Source organism: Myripristis murdjan, chromosome 8 (genome assembly GCF_902150065.1).
Source record: "Myripristis murdjan chromosome 8, fMyrMur1.1, whole genome shotgun sequence".
NCBI lineage: Eukaryota > Metazoa > Chordata > Actinopteri > Holocentriformes > Holocentridae > Myripristis > Myripristis murdjan.
The window spans coordinates 30,819,865-30,838,271 of NC_043987.1; the positions used below are offsets into that span (position 1 = coordinate 30,819,865).

General features: G+C 40.2%; 1 pseudogene; it reads left to right on the top strand.

Annotated features, from left to right (window-relative positions):
- The first annotated feature begins 4,505 nt into the window (after positions 1–4,505).
- LOC115363216 (ornithine decarboxylase-like) lies at positions 4,506–10,024 on the top strand (annotated as a pseudogene).
- The last annotated feature ends 8,383 nt before the right edge of the window (positions 10,025–18,407 follow it).

Below are 18,407 nucleotides of genomic sequence, written 5' to 3' on the forward strand. Positions count from 1 at the left end.
TGGCAGTTCCACCTGAATCCACAGGGTGGCGCTGTAGCCTTCTTCAGTAAAAGCCAAATGAACCTTCTTTGTTCATGGGTGGCAATAAGGCAGCAATTGATGGCAGACAACATATGTAATACATAGTACATTGCTCACCAGCTAGGCAATTACAACTCTAAGCAGAAAAATAGAAAAAAAAATAAATAAATAAAATAAGGAAGCCAGTAAATTCAGTAACGAATGGTACAGGAACAAGAAACAAGGAATCATTAAGGAATCATTTGGAAAGAAAAAAAGAAAAACACAAACAAAAAGCTTCATGTTGGCCTAACATGCACAGTGAGAAGACTAAAAATCAAGACAGAGAACGCCAGCAACTAGGCAATATCAAAGGTGGCCAGAAAAAACAATGGAGGAGCGCTTCGTACATACCCAGATATCAGCTTTGACAGGGAGCAGCAAACAGAGCAGGGCAGCCTCACCCGCAGGTGTGAGCAGGTGTGAGCAGGTGTGCAGTCAGACCGCCCTCAGCCACACAGAAGGAAGCAGGAGGGTTGAGAGCAGCTGTTTTGCTCCATTCCTCCATCACGCCTCAGAAAACATGAAAAACAAGTCGGTCATTAAACAGAGGCAAAAAGTACAGAGCTGTGGCAGAACTTTGACCTGCAGCGGAGCAGGAGGCGGGGCAGAGGGTCTTCTGCGCTTACAGGCGTTTGCTGACCGGCAGCAGGAAAAAACTCCTGAGGTTTTTAAAATTTAAAACATGCTATATGTAAATTTTGATTCTCTTTGTGTTCCTAAATTTTTTTTTATTTATATGTATTTTATATGTTCACTCATTTCACAGGTAAACTAAAATACACTATATTGCCAAAACTATTGGCTCGTCTGCCTTCACACATATTTGAACTTGAGTGACATCCCATTCTTAAACCATAGGATTTAATATGATGTCGGCCCACCCATTGCAGCTGTAACAGCTTCAACTCTTCTAGGAAGGCTTCCCACAAGGTTTAGGCGAGTTTATGGGAATTTCTGACCATTCTTCCAGAAGTGCATTTGTGAGGTCAGACACTGATGTTGGATGAGAAGGCCTGGCTCGCAGTCTCCGCTCTAATTCATCCCAAAAGTGTTCTATCGGGTTGAGGTCAGGACTCTGTGCAAGCCAGTCAAGTTCTTCCACACCAAATTGGCTCATCCATGTCTTTATGGACCTTGCTTTGTGCACTGGTGCGCAGTCATTTTGGAACAGGAAGGGGCCGTCTCCAAACTGTTCCCACAAAGTTGGTATCATGAAATTGTCCAAAATGTCTTGGTATGCTGAAGCATTAAGAGTTCCTTTCACTGGCCTGAGCCCAACTCCCGAAAAAAACTTTACACTTGGCACAATGCAGTCAGACAAGTATCGTTCTCTTGGCAACCGCCAAACCCAGGCTCGTCCATCAGATTGCCAGACGGAGAAGTGTGATTGGTCACTCCAGAGAACACGTCTCCACTGCTCTGGAGTCCAGTGGCTGCGATGCTTTACACCACTGCATCCGATGCTTTGCATTGTGCTTGGTGATGTAAGGCTTGAATGCAGCTGCTCGGCCATGGAAACCCATTCCATGAAGCTCTCTACGCACTGCTCTTGAGCTAATCTGAAGATCACATGAAGTTTGGAGGTCTGTAGCTACTGACTCTGCAGAAAGTTGGCGTCCTCTGCGCACTATGCGTCTCAGCATCCGCTGACCCCGCTCTGTGATTTTACATGGCCTACCACTCTGTGGCTGAGTTGCTGTCGTTCCCAATCGCTTCCATTTTGTTATAGTACCACTAACAGTTGATTGTGGAATATTTAGTAGCTAGGAAATTTCATGACTGGACTTATTGCACAGGTGGCATCCTATTACATTACTATTACAGCACCATGCTGGAATTCACTGAGCTCCTGAGAGCGACTCATTCTGTCACAAATGTTTGTAGAAGTAGTCTGCACGCCTAGGTGTTTGATTTTATACACCTGTGGCCATGGAAGTGATCGAAACACCTGAATTCAATGATTTGGATAGCTGAGTGAATACTTTTGGCAATATAGTGTGTATAGATAGATAGATAGATAGATAGATAGACAGATAGACTCACAAAAAGTTAGGGATATTCGGCTTTCGCGTGAAATTTCAGGATGAACCTAAAATGCATTATAACCTTTACAGGTGAACTTAATGTGACCTTCTGTAAACTTTTGAATGCACATGTCCAACTGTTCAGTGTTTCAGTACTTTTTGCACAAGTTGCTGTTCTCTAACAAGGAGTTTAACGGCAAAATTCACATCAGGTGTTTGATGCTCCAGCTCATCAAGGTCGTATCATTAGGGAATGGCTGCTGGAGACTGGGGTACCTCAGATGGAGTGGCCTGCACTTTCTCAGACCTGAATCCCATAGAAAACCTATGGGATCAGCTGAGTCGCCGTGTAGAGGCTCGGAGCTCTGTACCCCAGAACCTCAATGTCCTGAGGGCCGCCCTTCAAGAAGAGTGGGATGCCATGCCTCAGCAGACAATAAGTCGACTTGTGAACAGCATGAGACGTCGTTGTCAAGCTGTAATTGATGCTCAAGGGCACATGACAAGTTATTGACACTGACATTTTTTGTTGTGGTATATCCACCACTGTTGTTGGCTTTTGTTTCAAGAAATTGTTTGAGATGAGGAAATCACCAGTGTATGCTTCTACTTAAATGCCCTGCTTTCATGATATAATATCACTGTAGCGTGAACATTTTACATTTTCCATAAATTTCACCCAAAAGCCAAATATCCCTAACTTTTTGTGAGTAGTGTATATATCTATCTATCTATCTATCTATATATAGATAGATAGATGGATAGATAGATAGATAGATATGTGTGGGTGTGTGTGTGTGTGTGTGTGTGTGTGTGTTGCATTTCTCTCTTCTGCTTTATGTAATTCTACATTACATGCTACATGATGTGAAGGTCTTATTTGCATGAATGCAGCCCATCACATGATATGAGTCTCACAGCCCTGATGTAGTGTGTATTGCTGCATTGTTTTTATCTTTATTAAACACTATGTCGATGACATAGTGTCGATGACTTTCAATATGTTGGCGTTGACAGGTTTATGATGACAGGTATATTATGTTGATGTTACTTTGATATGAGTTCTGAGAACAGTACAGGTACAGCAAATATTTACCTTCTTTATGTTGCATTTAAAGTTGTACATGTACATAAATTGGACATAAATTTGGCTTCACTGATAGTGACATGCAGCGTGTGTGTGTGTGTGTGTGTGTGTGTGTGTGTGTGTGTGTGTGTGTGTGTGTGTGCGTTTGTGCGTGTGTGCGTGTCTGTGAGCAAATCCTGGAACTTTTCCAGTTTTACACTGTCATGGGAGTGCTCAAGACAAGAGACAGCATACAAAAGCAGTTTGAGATGATGACTAGCGGTCTTCGTCTGGTTCCAGCTCCAAGGCGTCCTGACTGCTGTGAGTACTTCACAATCTGACCCGTCTGCCGGTATGTTGATGTAAATGTTGTCTGCTGAGGTTCCTGTACTCATTTCAACAGATTGAGAATATTTATAGGACACATTACAGCAGTCTGGTTGAAAAAAGCTGCTAGAGATGCTTGAATGCAGGAATAATTCAATCAAATTTAATTTTTCCTGTCAGTCTGTTCAGCTGCAAAATACACCATGAACATTATTTGTTTCCAATATGACATTTTTTTCCTATACTGCATTACGTGTGTGTAAAGTTAGCTTAGCTGTATATTTACTTTAGGCATTCATTTCTCAAGCTCATGTTGAAGTCATGTTGTCACTTTATTTCTGTATTTGTACACTTTAAAACAAACCTGATGAGGCAGTGACTGAACCTCTACTACTACTACTACTACTACTAAATACTGTTAAATACTACTACTACTAAATACTACTAACCCCTACTTTTACCATGAGAAGCTTATTAATGGTATTTGTAGCTAGTTATACTGTGCTGGCACTTGCCATTTTTAGCTAACACAAACTATTTATAGCTTGGGAGTGCACTAACCTTTAGCAACTAGTGTTAGCTAATGTGAGCCATAGGTATGTATACCTGTTTATTATATTTTATTTATTATATTATATTATATTATATTTATTATATATACATTTTTTCTGTGCACATGTCACGCTGGCTGGCTGACACAAACGGTTAGCTTGTTGTCTTGTCTGAACTGAGGTTAATAAAACAGCTGACAGAGGCAAGGTCATGTTGACAGTGAAATCTGAATTAGTTACATTTTTTCCGTCTTACGGTTTCCTGCTGAATGCTCGAGCGAACAGCGCTCAAAGTCTGCTCGGCTCACGTCTGCATGACCGTGGACGACTGAACGATGCAGAGGCATAAATTAAATCAAATTAATTAAAACCTTGACACGCTATACCTGGTACAATATTATTATGTTTTGTTCTACTAAATCTAAATTTGAAATTTTTAGTTTACATTTGTCTTCTTCCCACCTCTTCCCAGTCATGGCTGCTTTTGACTCTGAGCAATATGACATTGACATTTTGGATAATGGAAGAACCGTCCGTGACTTTATTGACAAAAAAATTGAGCAGCTTAGTTTAGAGGTAAGTGTTACAACACTGCAATCTGGAATGGCTGCATTTTCATGAAACAAAAAGCTTTACGGTGTTTTGTTGGTGCAGGACTGCAGCGAGCCCTTCCATGTGGCCGACCTGGACGATGTGTATAAGAAACACCTCACCTGGTCTGAGAACTTACCTCGAGTCAAGCCTTTCTATGCAGTGAAGTGCAACAACACGCCAGCCATTATCAGGACGCTGAGCGCTCTGGGGACGGGGTTCGACTGTGCCAGCAAGGTGGCGACCAGGACTTCTCATGAAACATTGAGCTGAGCTTATTCGATTTTCAACATCTCTGTTATCTGTCTCGCTCTCTCTTTGGGATATGTTTTCATACTCAAGTTACAATAAAGATGCCTTGTTCAAAAACATATCAAGTCAGGGTGAAAGTCACCCAACACAGAACTGCTAAGGTCAAAGTTGTAAGGTAACCAATCTCTAAAATGCACTGAAGAATTCAAAAGTGAATTCTGCTTGATACAAAGCTTTATTGTTCAGGTTGTTGTTGAAATCCTGCTTCTGTTTCTTCTGTTTTTGGCAAATATTCCAGTTTCAAAATTCAAATTTTCACTTATGTACAGTAATAGAGTATTTCTGCTTTGTCGCTTTACATCATCTCCTGTATAAGTGTGTACTATATAGTAATGCCAAACACTTTTTTCTCACCCACACAGGCAGAGATTGAGCTGGCTCTGTCCCTTGGAGCGACACCCGACAGGATCATTTTCGCCCACACAACCAAACCAGAGTCCCACATCAAATTCGCCCGCACTCGTGGAGTTCAGATGATGACTTTTGACAACCAGGACGAACTCTCCAAAATTGCTCACTGTCACCCCAGCGCAAAGTAAGTGACCAAAAACTTTTTTTCTTTTTAAGGTCTGATGGTGATGTGAGCTCTCCAGACCGAGCTCTTGAGTTCAACATGAGTTTGTGGTGAATGTCCAGACTGGTGCTTCGCATCGCGGTGGATGACTCTAGCTCTCTGAGAAGACTAAATTCAAAGTTTGGGGCCTGTCCGGCTGCCGCCGGCAAGCTGCTGCGGCGAGCTGGAGAGCTGGGTCTGGACGTGGTGGGAGTCAGCTTCCATGTGGGCTGCATGTGCAACGACACCAGGGCGTACAGTCGGGCCATCGCAGACGCCCACCAAACGAGAACTTTCCGCTGAAATTTGAAGAGGTAAAACAAAGCTTTCATTTTAATTAAAGCTATTGCCAGTAGAATCTGGAACTTGTTAACTACCACTATGAAGCCTTGTCCTCGTTCTATGACAGCGGGCCGGTTCGGTCCGGTACTCGGTGCCATTAAAAGATTCAGTGCAGGGAAGAGGGAACAGCAGCTGCCTGCCAAAACCCACATACAAACCATCATCATCACATTTCCCACAAGAAATCACGTCTGCTCAAGTTAAGTCAACATAAACAACAGTTGTTTGTTCACTGACTGTTGGATATTGAGTGCTGTGGATTTTTGGCAGGCAGTCGTTTCAATAAAACAAGAATAAAACACTTAAATGAAGGAGTTGTCATCACTTAGACCACGAAGCCTGTGACAAAAATACATTCACTGATGGGCTTTTATACAAACAACATCCATCAGTTATCATCAGTTACAGAGCCAAGATATTTGTTCTGCTGCACAAACTCAACAGCCTGATTGTTAATCAACACAGGAGAGATGACCGCAGGATTCCTCCTGAAGTCTGTAGTCATCTCTTTAGTTTTAGACACGCTGACAGCAGTCACAGTAGTCCGGTTGAGAGGGGATATAAGCATGGATAACCGTTTCCAGATCCTCATGAGATGAAAATGACTTTAGTTTGGCTTTGGGTTCTAAGCTGATAAAAGCTGTTCTTCACAAAACTACTTAGTTGTTTATTAAACTTCAATGAAGTGTCAGTGAAAATACCAAGATTTTTTTTTTACCACATTGTGCAAATTTGCAGATAGGGGACTAGCATGTTGCTTAGGCTAGTGGCAGAGCTAGGAGGGTCAAATATGATAACTTTGGTTTTGGTTCCATGTAGTTGAAGGGAATTCCTCACCATTCAGCATTTAATGTCGTCAAGACAGTTAAAAAGATTCTGCAGTGAGCAAGTGCTGTCAGGTGTAACTGGTGAATAAAACTGTGTTTCATCTGCATAAGGGAGTATTTATCAGCGATAGAGCTGAGGGGAAGCATTAGGAAGATGAGGAGAATAAAACTCATGCAAGGATAAAAACTATAACGCAGTGTTACGGCCTGCTCACATTGGCAAGTTTGATCCGCGCACAAGCATGTTTCCCCCTAAAATCCGGATTATTTGGCCAGTGTGATCGCTCCGTTACGTGCTTGAATACAGTTCACTTCCCCCGCTCTGGCACGGTTGGAAGGGGTGTGCTTCTGCACGGTACGGGCGCATACATGAGCACATGCACGACATAAATCACAGGCGCTGCACCCCGCCAATAGAGTGATGGGGAAACACTTAAACAAAAGCCAGAGGCTAATGTTACATTGTGTGAAGTTGCTGTGAACTGTAAACTCCATTCATAAGCAGAAGGCAGCACGTTTTCTCAGAGTCCGACTAGCACCAGGAATGCCTACTCTACGTTGTCCCGCTAGCTGTGCAGCTTTCTTCCTCTTTCTTTTTATGGAGGTTGACATAAAAAGAAATCATACCACACTCAAAAGATAGTCAAATGGCTAACATTAAGAGTGAAACACTAGTATTATTCATATAATGAACTTACCGATAACTTTTTCCACACTAACGTTGCTGCTTGCTGTGTTGGAGCTGCAGCGCTGTGCTGTCTGGTGCTTGCTGCTGTGTTTGTTAAATTTTGAATTTCTGCACTCGGTTGGTCTGCACGGCTCGCCCCGGAACAGCCCCGAACGTAGCACTACGACTGTCAGACTGATTACTCCAGCCACATCTGGTGCAAAGGTGCTCAGGGGGTGTGATTGCTAAGTGAATCTCGCGAGTTGTGGGCGGATCTGGTAGCCTACAGTGTCAGCTGCTATCTGGGATTAGATTACACAAACATACTTCCGTTAGAACCTTGTCTTTGTTTGCTTGAGACGCTGGTGATTGGAGAAGTTCAACATTTCCTATTTTTCTTAATGTTTATCATCCTAGATTGCAGCGACCATTAATGTGGCCCTGGATGAGTTCTTTCCCCCTGAGTGCGGGGTGCAGATTATCGCTGAACCAGGACGATACTTCGTGGAGTCTGCCTTCACTTTAGCAGTGAATGTCATCGGCAAAAGAGCCATGATGGAGGAAGCAGCTGAACAAAACAGTAATGTATCGACACTGTATGTGTTTTAAAGCAAGTTAAAACAAATGCATTATATTATGGTGAACAAAATTTGACAGATGTAGGAATTTGATTACGAAAATAAATAAAGAATTGTCCATGCATTTTCATTGGTTTTCGCCCCTGCTGTGGGGGCAACTTCTCATATTTGTTGTCATTTTGAGAAAAACATACAAATAGTGAAACATGCTAAAAATGTTGGTTTGTTCGTTTTTCCCCATCTGAAAAATTTCTCACTGAACAAACCCAGTGCTGCTTCAGCTGCTTTTACCAAAATGACACACAATGTAAGATCTGACTTTGTCTCTTGAAGATATTCTCAAATCAAGAGCAGCATAAAATTGTTAAATGGCTTGGTTGCATTTCTAGATTATTCATAAATTACTAGCTGTTCAACCAAGGTCAGAGAGGTGAGTCAGTGTGAAGGGTGGGGCATGGGGTTAGAAGAGTTTGCTCGGTGCCACCCTCAGTAGAGTCTGTGCCCCACTCGGGCCACCTCGGCCAAAGAAATCTGGACACGCCTCTGTCAGTGTGTTATTTTCCTGCCGGTGCAGGACAGATCCAGCAGTGCTTCCAATGTCTTGTGTGTGTTTTTTTTTTTTTTTTTTTTTTTTTTTTTTTTTTCAGGGGGAGATGAGAACATCCCTGAGAGAGTGATGATGTACTATGTTAATGACGGTGTGTTTGGCTCCTTGAGTTTTCTCATCAATGATCCTGCCTCTGGCTGTGTGTTGCCTTACCTTCAGAAGGTAAAACACAAACTCCACACCTCACCTGTCTGCTTGGTGTAAATTATAGAGTAGACCAGGAAGTTTGCACTGAAAAATGTCTTTAAGGCAACAGAAAGCCTTTTTTCTCCCCCACAGCCCCAAATATTTTATTTATTATTATTTTTTTAAACATAATAATTAATGGCATAATTAAGAATCCAGTAAGGTGGTGTCGGGGTTATGATGGAACAGGAGGGGAAGACCGAAGGGCAAGAACACACAAATTGGTGGAAAAATAGTTCGAATTGCGCAGTTTATTTGATTTAAATAGTGCACTATAAAAATAAATTAATATTAATATTAATTCCTAATAATGCAGGCAATATCATGCTCTGTGTAGGACAGGTAATTTTCTGTAATGGCAGTTTTTTTTTTTTTTTTTTTTTTTTTTTGTATAAACTAGTGAACTGGAACCCATAAATCACATAAATCTCATTGTTTCTCAGTTTTTCGTTAAATAAATGTCATGGATATGCACCATTTTCCTCTCTCTTTTGGTATTCTTATCGCATAATGTTGCCTAACCCTAACCCTAACCAAACCAAATCATTTGGGGAGCTGTGGGGTGCAAATAAAAATAAAAATATTATTGATTCATTGACAGGATATCCAAAAAAGATGTAGTAGAATAATTTTTCCTCATGAAAAGCCAAATGAATTGCAATCTGTTGCAGACTATCAGTTACTGTTTACCAATTTGAATCAGTTATTTAATCCATTAGATTAACTCAACTCAGGGACATAATCTGTACAATATGTATTTTGATAAGGAATTGGATGAAGGCTAATAGGCGGTGATATGACAAATGGCTTATTTTGGAGATGATAATGAACAATGTGACGTGGATTTCATATTTTGTGTTGTGTTGTTCACAGGCAGCTGAAGGTGGTGAGCGGAGGTACCGCTCTGTGATCTGGGGTCCAACCTGCGACAGTATAGACAAGCTGACTGACAGCTGCCTCCTACCTGAGCTGCAGGTGGGGGAGTGGCTCCTCTTCGACAACACCGGCGCCTACACAGTCTGCCTGGCCACCGACTTCAACGGCTTTGAAAAAGCACACATCTTTTCTGTTGTGACACCTGAGACATGGCAGGTCTTACAGGACCATACCAGTGACTCAGCAGGTTCAGTGTAATGTCTCCAAAATTTCTCTGCTGATCTTTATCTTTCTCCAAAGCGAGCAGTGATGTTGTACAACTGTCACATCATTTTCCCTCACTTTTCTCCAGCCATTGGTTTCCATTCATTCCACTACGATATGAAAATTAACTTTCAGATTTCAGACTTTGTTCACTCCAGTACTCCATCACCAGAATAAAGTCCTCCAAATTAGTTTTCTGAAAAGCAGCAGCACTGTTGTTTTCAGGACTTTGTGAAAGTGGGGAGGGAGGAGGGAGTGGAGGGATTTTGATTGTATATGATGAAATCTTTAGTGAGCATATGTTGAATATTTGGAGATCTAAATAAAACTGTTGGTGTGGTGTAACTTGTGTTTCACTTATTTTCATTTGGGATTTGTATTTAGCGCTAGGATGCTTTCCTTCTTCCAGGTTTCTGTAAGTCATAAATAATGAAGTGGACATTTTCTATGTGGAGCTGAATGAAGGTCAACTGGACTGTGAAGGACAGTCATTGTGGACACTCAGCTCCAGGAGTGAATGGTGGTTGTTGAGGTCACGAGGGGTCAAGGGTGAATGGCTCAACCTCCTGGGAAGGATTGAAGCACAGCGTTGTAGGTTGGAGACAGATGATATGACACCTTTCCTCTGTTGAGAGATCGTTCCTCTATCTTGATGTAGATTGCTTCCTTCATTACTCTTTTGAACCATATACGCAATTTTATGAGCCGTTTCCGCTCTACATCCTAAACTCCTCCCATCGATGCAATCCATTTCCGTTGTGGCGTGCTGGTTTGTTTTTAGCTAGCTAGCTGTCGTGCTGACGAAAGGAAAAGCGAAGCGAACGCAGGCTTTTCCAATCTAGATCTGTGCGCGCTCACATAAAAAGGGCGGTGTTTGCTGCATGCGACCAATCGCAGACAAGGAAAAATCCACCTGAACATTGCATACAATAATCTGAAATAAATACGAGGAATATAAATCCATCATCCAGGCAAAAAGCAACACAGTTGAAGCTGCAAGGAATGCTGGCAAAAAAAAAAATCGCCGACTGTGTCAATGAGTAAATTAGTGGGATTATAAACAAAGTAAGCGCAAATCTTGCTGTATGTTATGCTGGGCCACGTCGCCATGTTATCCTCCCAGTTCTGCACTGAATTCGGGTGGGGGAGAGTAACGGCATCTCCAGTCAAGGTGGTTGAACCGTGTTCCCATTGTAAGGACATAATTATTAAAACTGAAACCTCACGAGCAGCGAGCTACATGTCCAGACGAAGCTGCATTAGCATGGAAGTTTGTTTACACCGGCATACGCTGCGCAAACCACTTACGGCGGAAATGAAGTGCATTTGTGTAGGGTAATGGCGCCCCCCGGGGTTTGGTGCGTAAACCTGTCTATATACTAGGGAAATACATTATGGTTAGGGTATTATTCCAAGAAAAAAAAACTCAGCATTTCAGAGATTAAAGTTGTAAATTCATGAGAAAAAATGCACAAGTTTATGAGAAAAAGTATGAAAATTCTGAGCTTATAAAGTCACAAATTTTCAAGAAAAAAAAAATGTGAAAAACTAGTTGTTCTCCTCCTGTAGGATTCAGTCTGAAGGAAATCCTGCTGGTTTGAGTCCAGACTCACGATCTCCTCCTCAGCATCTGGACTCTGACGAGGCGTTGCTGTGACTTGGGCCGATTCAGAAGAAAACAATCTGCTGATTCTGGGCTCAAATCAGCAGGATCCCCTTGTTCCTAAATCCCATGTCAAAGTAGAATCCGCTGAGGTGATCAGCTGCAGGCCTGAAACACGGCCAGCAGGGGGCAGCACACATGGAGCCTTTAGAAGTAGAGGAGTATAAGAAAAGATAAGTGTAAGAAAAACTATTTTGCTGTTTTTTGTTTTGTTTTGTTTTGTTTTTATAAATTTGTGACTTTTAAATCTCAGATTTTTTTTTCTCTAACTTTTCTCACTTTAAACCAAATTAACAAAACATTTCAAAGTCTAACATGAGGTCAAAGACCGCATTGATGACGCGTTCTACACGTTTCCTACACATTTGCTGAGGAAAAAAAAAAAATCACAGCCGTCACAGCTGATCATCATCTGATTAATCACAATACATCCTAAATAATCGCTGAGTATTAATTTGACATCAATGCATGCGCAAAAAGAAATGATTTATGTCACCTTGATGAATTAGAAAACTGTTAGAATATAATTTGCAATTAATACGATATGGCTGTGACAGTGACAGTGCAGCTTCCACATTGCACATCAGACATAATGCACATACTTTTTTATTCAAATAAAAAGCCACATATTTTTATATTTTATTTTATTTTATTTTTTTGTTTGTTTGTTTTATATTTTATTTTTTAGTTTTTTTTCTGCTTGCAAATAGTTCAATAAGTTATTATACTAATTTTGAAAAATGCCCTTGGAGTGAACTATCACGTCAGCAGCTGTCTTTGATCGGCAGTGAGTGTTTCTCCACACAGGAGGCGACTCTCCCTCCTCGAATCTGACACAGAGACGCTGAGGAACCAAACCAAATCCCAAAGCCAAACCCCGGGTACAGAGGCTCTGTGAAGGTGTTGTTGAAGGTGTGGAGGTGGATGAGTCCATCAGAGGAGACGCTGTAGAAGGAGAGAGAGCCAGCAGGCCAGTCCAGATACACTCCTACTCTGTTAGAGGAGGAGGGAGCAGCGGGTATGGGTGATTCTTCAACTATCGTCACTTTTTTGTCCTTGGGCCATATTTAAATCTAAAAATCATATTTTTTTATTTTTTATTGTTGCCACACTTACTTCATACTAAAATAAACCTATATTTAAAAAATGACCCTTTGGTTAACTTTTTTAGCTTATGTTCAATGCCATTTTAGGTGACATAGGTATATAAATTGCACTACATTGGCTTTGTCCCCAGGCCAGACTTTGGATATTCAAGTGTGATTAATTTTTAGTTAAAACATTTTTTAACATAAAATTCAAATGCAAATTAAAAATAAATGTCTAATTTAATAAAATACATCATGCATTGTAAAATATATTTTAATTTTCTGGTCTTTTTAAATCAAAAATCACCTGTCCCTTAGGTCACTGTCATTTCCATCACACTGTACAAACATTGCAGTGAGAAAGAACTTTGGGGGTGTGCACACTTGGTTACCATAGAAACAGAAAAGTTACAGGGGAGCACATGGGGAAATGCAGGAGAGATCTCTTTAGAGGAGTCTGAAAATATGAAAATATCAAGGTAAATGTGTCTTTGAACCAGAATATTTTTATTGGGTGTCATTTCCAAACAGTTCATATTTCCTATAATTGGAAAAATAGCATTTTATATTGCATATTTTGTGTATATCTTATGCTTAATCCTAGAACTGATTCTAACTTGCTAACATATCACGAGATTTTTGCTAAAGAATGATAAAATGTCATTTCCACCACATCACTGCATGTGATAATAATAAAACTCAGCAAATTTCACCGATGCTGTCTGTCAAATGTCATTTCCACCACATCTGGTCTTTTCCATCACACCATGTCATTTCCATCACAACACATATTTTTGTGTGAAAAGTAGACAAATAAGCAATTCATATGAAATAATAAATTTGAGCAAATCAGTGTTTGGGATTTTATCAAATATCTTTATGTAAATTATGTATGTCACTAACATTATCTAAAAAAACACCTGTTTTGTGGCGTGATGGAAATGGCAGTTTCCTCTGAAAGTTAGAATAAATTGCCAAAAATCACATATTATTTAAAGTGTTTTAGCGCAGCCTCTATCAGGGATTATTTCTAGGCATAATAGGGAAATCAAATGTATTTTATAAAATATCAAAAATATGTTTTCATTTTCTCAAAAATTTCCACACCAAAATGGCCCATAGTTGAAGAATCACCCGTATGTGTGTACCTAGCTGCTGTTGTGCCAGGCAAAGAAACTTCCATCAGAGCAGCACAGACTCCAGGAGTTTTCATTAAATCCAAGCTCACAGTCATGACTGTTTCCTCTCCTGCTGATTCCTCTGTAAGTCACTGCTATAGAAACCCATCCTTCCCAGTCAACGTCCCAGTAGCAGCGACCAGTCAGACCATCTTTACACAGGATCTGTTTTGAGTGGTCAAACCTCTCTGGGTGATCAGGATACTGCAGCTTCTCTCTCACTGCCGTCACCTTCCTGTTGCCCTCAGACGGGACGAGGCTTCTGTTTGCTGTGTTTGTGTCCAGTTTGAGTTCACAGCAATCTGATGGAGACACAGACACAGACCTGCTGTGCTTATTATCTGCCAGTTATATGAACAGTTTGATAATTGATTTGTTAACACTTTGATGACAACACATTTTGTAAACCGTCCTCTTCATTCACAGCAGGATCTGAATGAATGGACGTCACAAACTGCTGTGGAAATTCACTTTACATCTGTAAGAGCCATTTCTACACAAATTAAACTACAACTGTACTTTAGCCTATCTGTTGCTTTACAGAGATGTGTTATATTTACTTGGTGTAGACTACATACACAAAATGCTTCATGCATAATCTTTAGCAGAGCGTCATTGCTTTGTTTGCTTGCTTTTATATATACTGATACATCGCACTGAAGATTATTTATCGAAAAAAAAAAAAAAAAAAAAAAAACACTTCATTTTTGTTTTTCATTTTCCGGGGGGAATTTTGTGGTAACTTGAGGAATAAATGTGCATAGTTAAATAGTTGATTTATAATAAATTGATAATAGTTAAATAGTTGGCATAATATCTATATCGATCTATAGATATTGATATAGATATTGGGCGTGGCTCAAACCAGAGGTGATTTTTTTTAATCACTGGATTATTACCTACAAAGAAATATAAAATGACTGAGATTCCTGCTTGTTGAAACTCTCCAGGTTTAGCAAACCTGACCTAATGACTCTGCAAATCAAAAGAAATCTGTGAAAAAATGCGGCAGACTGAGTGAACTCCAAGCAGTGCAGTTTCCCAGCATGCTTTGGGGCCGCAGACATTGGCTCATACTCCCTGTGTAGTTCTTTGGTTTGTATGTGTGTTGTTTATCATTTGCTCTTTGTGTTGTGTCATTAACTTTAAGGATGGCTTTACATTATTTGTGCACCGTGACCGTAACTGTCTATTCTTCTAGAGTAGCTCCATCTGCTGTGTAACATGATGGTTGGTATCTTAGTGTTATGCTGCTTTAAAGTAAGAGACTGAATGTCAACAACAGCCATAGCAGTGTCTTTTCTCCCAAGCAAACTAAGATCGAGAAGATTTTATTTTACTTATCTAAGGCTGAACTTCTAGAAAAAAGTATTTGGAAGGGAGATTTATTTGTTAGAAAACCTCTATTTATTACCTGTTAAATATGGATTCAGATTTGGGTGCATCCCTAATTTATATAAACGTATGCATGTGATAATGGATAAAAATGTTTTGCTCTCTTGGTGTGTCAGCAGCAGAAAACATGAACTTCAGTCAAACGTATGCGAGCTGTCAGACTGCTTCTGCAGCATATTTCATCCATGAGTCGTGTTCAGAACACAGTCCCTGACACTGACTTTGATTACCATTAAAAAAGAGTCAAGTAAAACATTTTTAGACAAAGCTGATTTTGTCGTCAGCATCAAACATTAAAACTGAACATGATGGCAAAATCCCTGGTTGGGTCTTTACCTGCTGAATCACATCCAAATCAGATCAAAGAGACGTTCCAGCTTTATCTGCAGAGGAAACCCAGAGAGAGAAGACACTGTCGGTTCTCCTGTTGGTCCGAGGCTGCAGTCACAGTGTGGAAACATCACAGATCACAGCTGAGAGCGTAGAAGCTGTCAGAGACGTGAAGGGGCTGGACAGGATGAAGGACTTGTCCTGAGCTGCAGGGAGAGCGGCGAGTCCAGTGGAGTGAACACGGACAATTTCAGCTTTCAGCACAGAGGGAGGAGCACAGCCCGTTCAAAACACCACAAGGCCCTGCTGTCTCTTTTGGATTCTGTTTGTGAAGCATGAGCGCCACCAAGTGGAGATGAATGGGAGTTCTCTAAATCCTTTTCATCAATCCAGGCTCCTGGAAAAAAAAAAGAAAAGAAAACATAAAATTTAACACCACACTTCTTAGCTTTTAGAAATGGATTTGAAATCCACAGTTTTGAGGTGTTCTCATTCCAGTGCTTCTCATCCTCATGCCAAGTGTAAACAGTTAATAAATATTTCTTATGAATTATGGTCCATTTGAATCTTAACAAGGTACAAATTCGCAAACAAATATCTTGAAAGGGTGTTTTTCTTTAAAAGAAGTGGAACGGTGGGCTACAAGTTAACAATGACTGCATCTCAAAACTGCATTTTTTTTTAAAATCCCATCACTTCTTTTGTTCCTTGTACCACCTTTTCAAAATCACACCTCACTCTCTCCCTTCAGCTTTCTAACTGCCCCTATTTTTTTTTTTTTTCTTGTACTGTGCCATTGTTGTTAGATCCTCTACTTGTCTTATTTGGTCTACTTTAATTTTTTCCCATAGTATTTTTTACATCATGTCAATTTTTCTCGTTTTACTGTAAAATGTCTTTGAGTACCAAGAGAAGTGCTACACAAATAAAAACGTATCATTATTATTAGAATTTTTAGCAGTATTATTATCATCATAGTAGTAGTATAATATTGTATTATAATTATAATAGTTTATACAAACTCAAATGTCTGTGCTGTTCTTTGTATTCCCTGGCATTACGTATTTTCAGTGTTGTTCAGTAAATCCACTTCTTCCAGGGACGCACTATATTTTTGGCTGGTTCTGGCTGTACCGGGCTTAATTCTGCACTGTGACAGAGGAACCAACAAACAAACAAACAAATAAATAAATAAAAGTAGGTAATTTGGAGCAACAGAAAGCTGAAGCATAGACTTGATCATAATGGCAGAACCTTCCAAAGGAAATAACAGATTAAGTTCCAGCAAATGGATTCCCAGTGTCCCACTGTATTTTAACAGCAGCTCATAAACCTCCAGTTTTCTGCAGACAATAAAAAGCTGCATTCATGACCAAGCCACAGCAGTGCTCCAACATGAACCTTAAAATAATAAGAGGGGAGATCAGAGCTCACTATTATTTTTATTTCAAATGACCCATGAGCTCAGAGCCAGAAAGCTGACCTGCGGACTTGCAGCGCCCCCTGCCTGTGGAGTTTCTGTGCTGGATTTTCTCCTGCCGACATTTTCCTGATCACATCCACAGACATAATGTTGATGATGTAATGACCCATGGTGTTAGTTCACTAAACATAACTTCCATTACGCTTGTTCTCTTTTTGGTTTGACGTTGAAACCGAAACGTTTGAGCCAGTGAACACAAGCTGGCAAACATGTTACGCCTGAAATTTAAAAAAAAAAAAAAAAACGAAAAACAAAAAACGAAAAAACTGACCAATATGAGCTCTATCCGGTGAAGACGCTATTTTCTTAATGCTGTGATGCTTCAATCATTAATTGTTCATTTTTAAACCAGAAATACCGACCGTTAAATTCAAATCTCCCGCCGCTCGTGTCCTCCCACAGAGGAGAGGCTAACGTCAGCACTACTGCCAGGCAACATCTACGCAGCACAGACTGAGGGTTGCCATGTCATGTCGAGTATCCCCCTTATCTTGTGCTTCACCCCTCCATCTCTTAAAAAAAAAAAAAAAAAAAGCGCACTTTTAGCAGAAAACACACAAACCTGGCAACCACATGTCTGGGTAGACTTTATAGCAGCCGCTCGTAATCCTGTGGGCAGTTAAAATGACCTGTTCTGTTGACATCATTAAAAAAAAAAATTGACAACAGCAGTAAATTAGCTAGTATCTTGACACTGATATGAGCATATCCCGACTGTTCAGACCCGATTCTACGCCCGTATAATCATTTGTAATAACAGCCCTAAAATAGTGTAAAATATCTGCATAGCACACTACATGTCCTTCATTTGTATTGTTGCCTCAGAGTTTAATTTACTGGCATAATATCTGAAGGCAATGCTAGTATGCACAGCATATATGTAGTAGCTACGCAATAAAGCAGTTAAAGGATATTCAAAGGCAAATATAATATTAAACATGATGCCAAAAGGAGAAATGTCATAATAATCAGGAGTAGAGTTGATTGGTAATGTTTTCCTGTATTTCACTCGTTATATTCTCACGATTTAAGGATATAAAATTACCAAATCTCCTTTTCCAACTGCTACAGCAGTTGCAGTGTTTTGTGCTATAGTCCCCTTACAAATGCATGAACATAGATTAACTGTAAAATAATATCATGACAAACTACCAGAGGACATGCCTTTACGAGCCGCAGTCTGACTTCTCCTCACTGAAGCAGAGGGCCTGTCGGTGACCAAAAGTCAAAGTAGCGGCTTGCAACATGTGCACCTTAAAGCATTAATAGAGATTACTGAGGGGGCCTTGTCAGTCCAATTTATTCAGGCTCAATTCTGAAACTTAAACGGTAAACTACAGGTTATTTTTCTCCTTTAATAAACACTTGCAGTAATAATGACAAGAAGAATAAGAAGTTAAACATATCTGAGTGTGAGAGCCATAGTGAGAATCTCT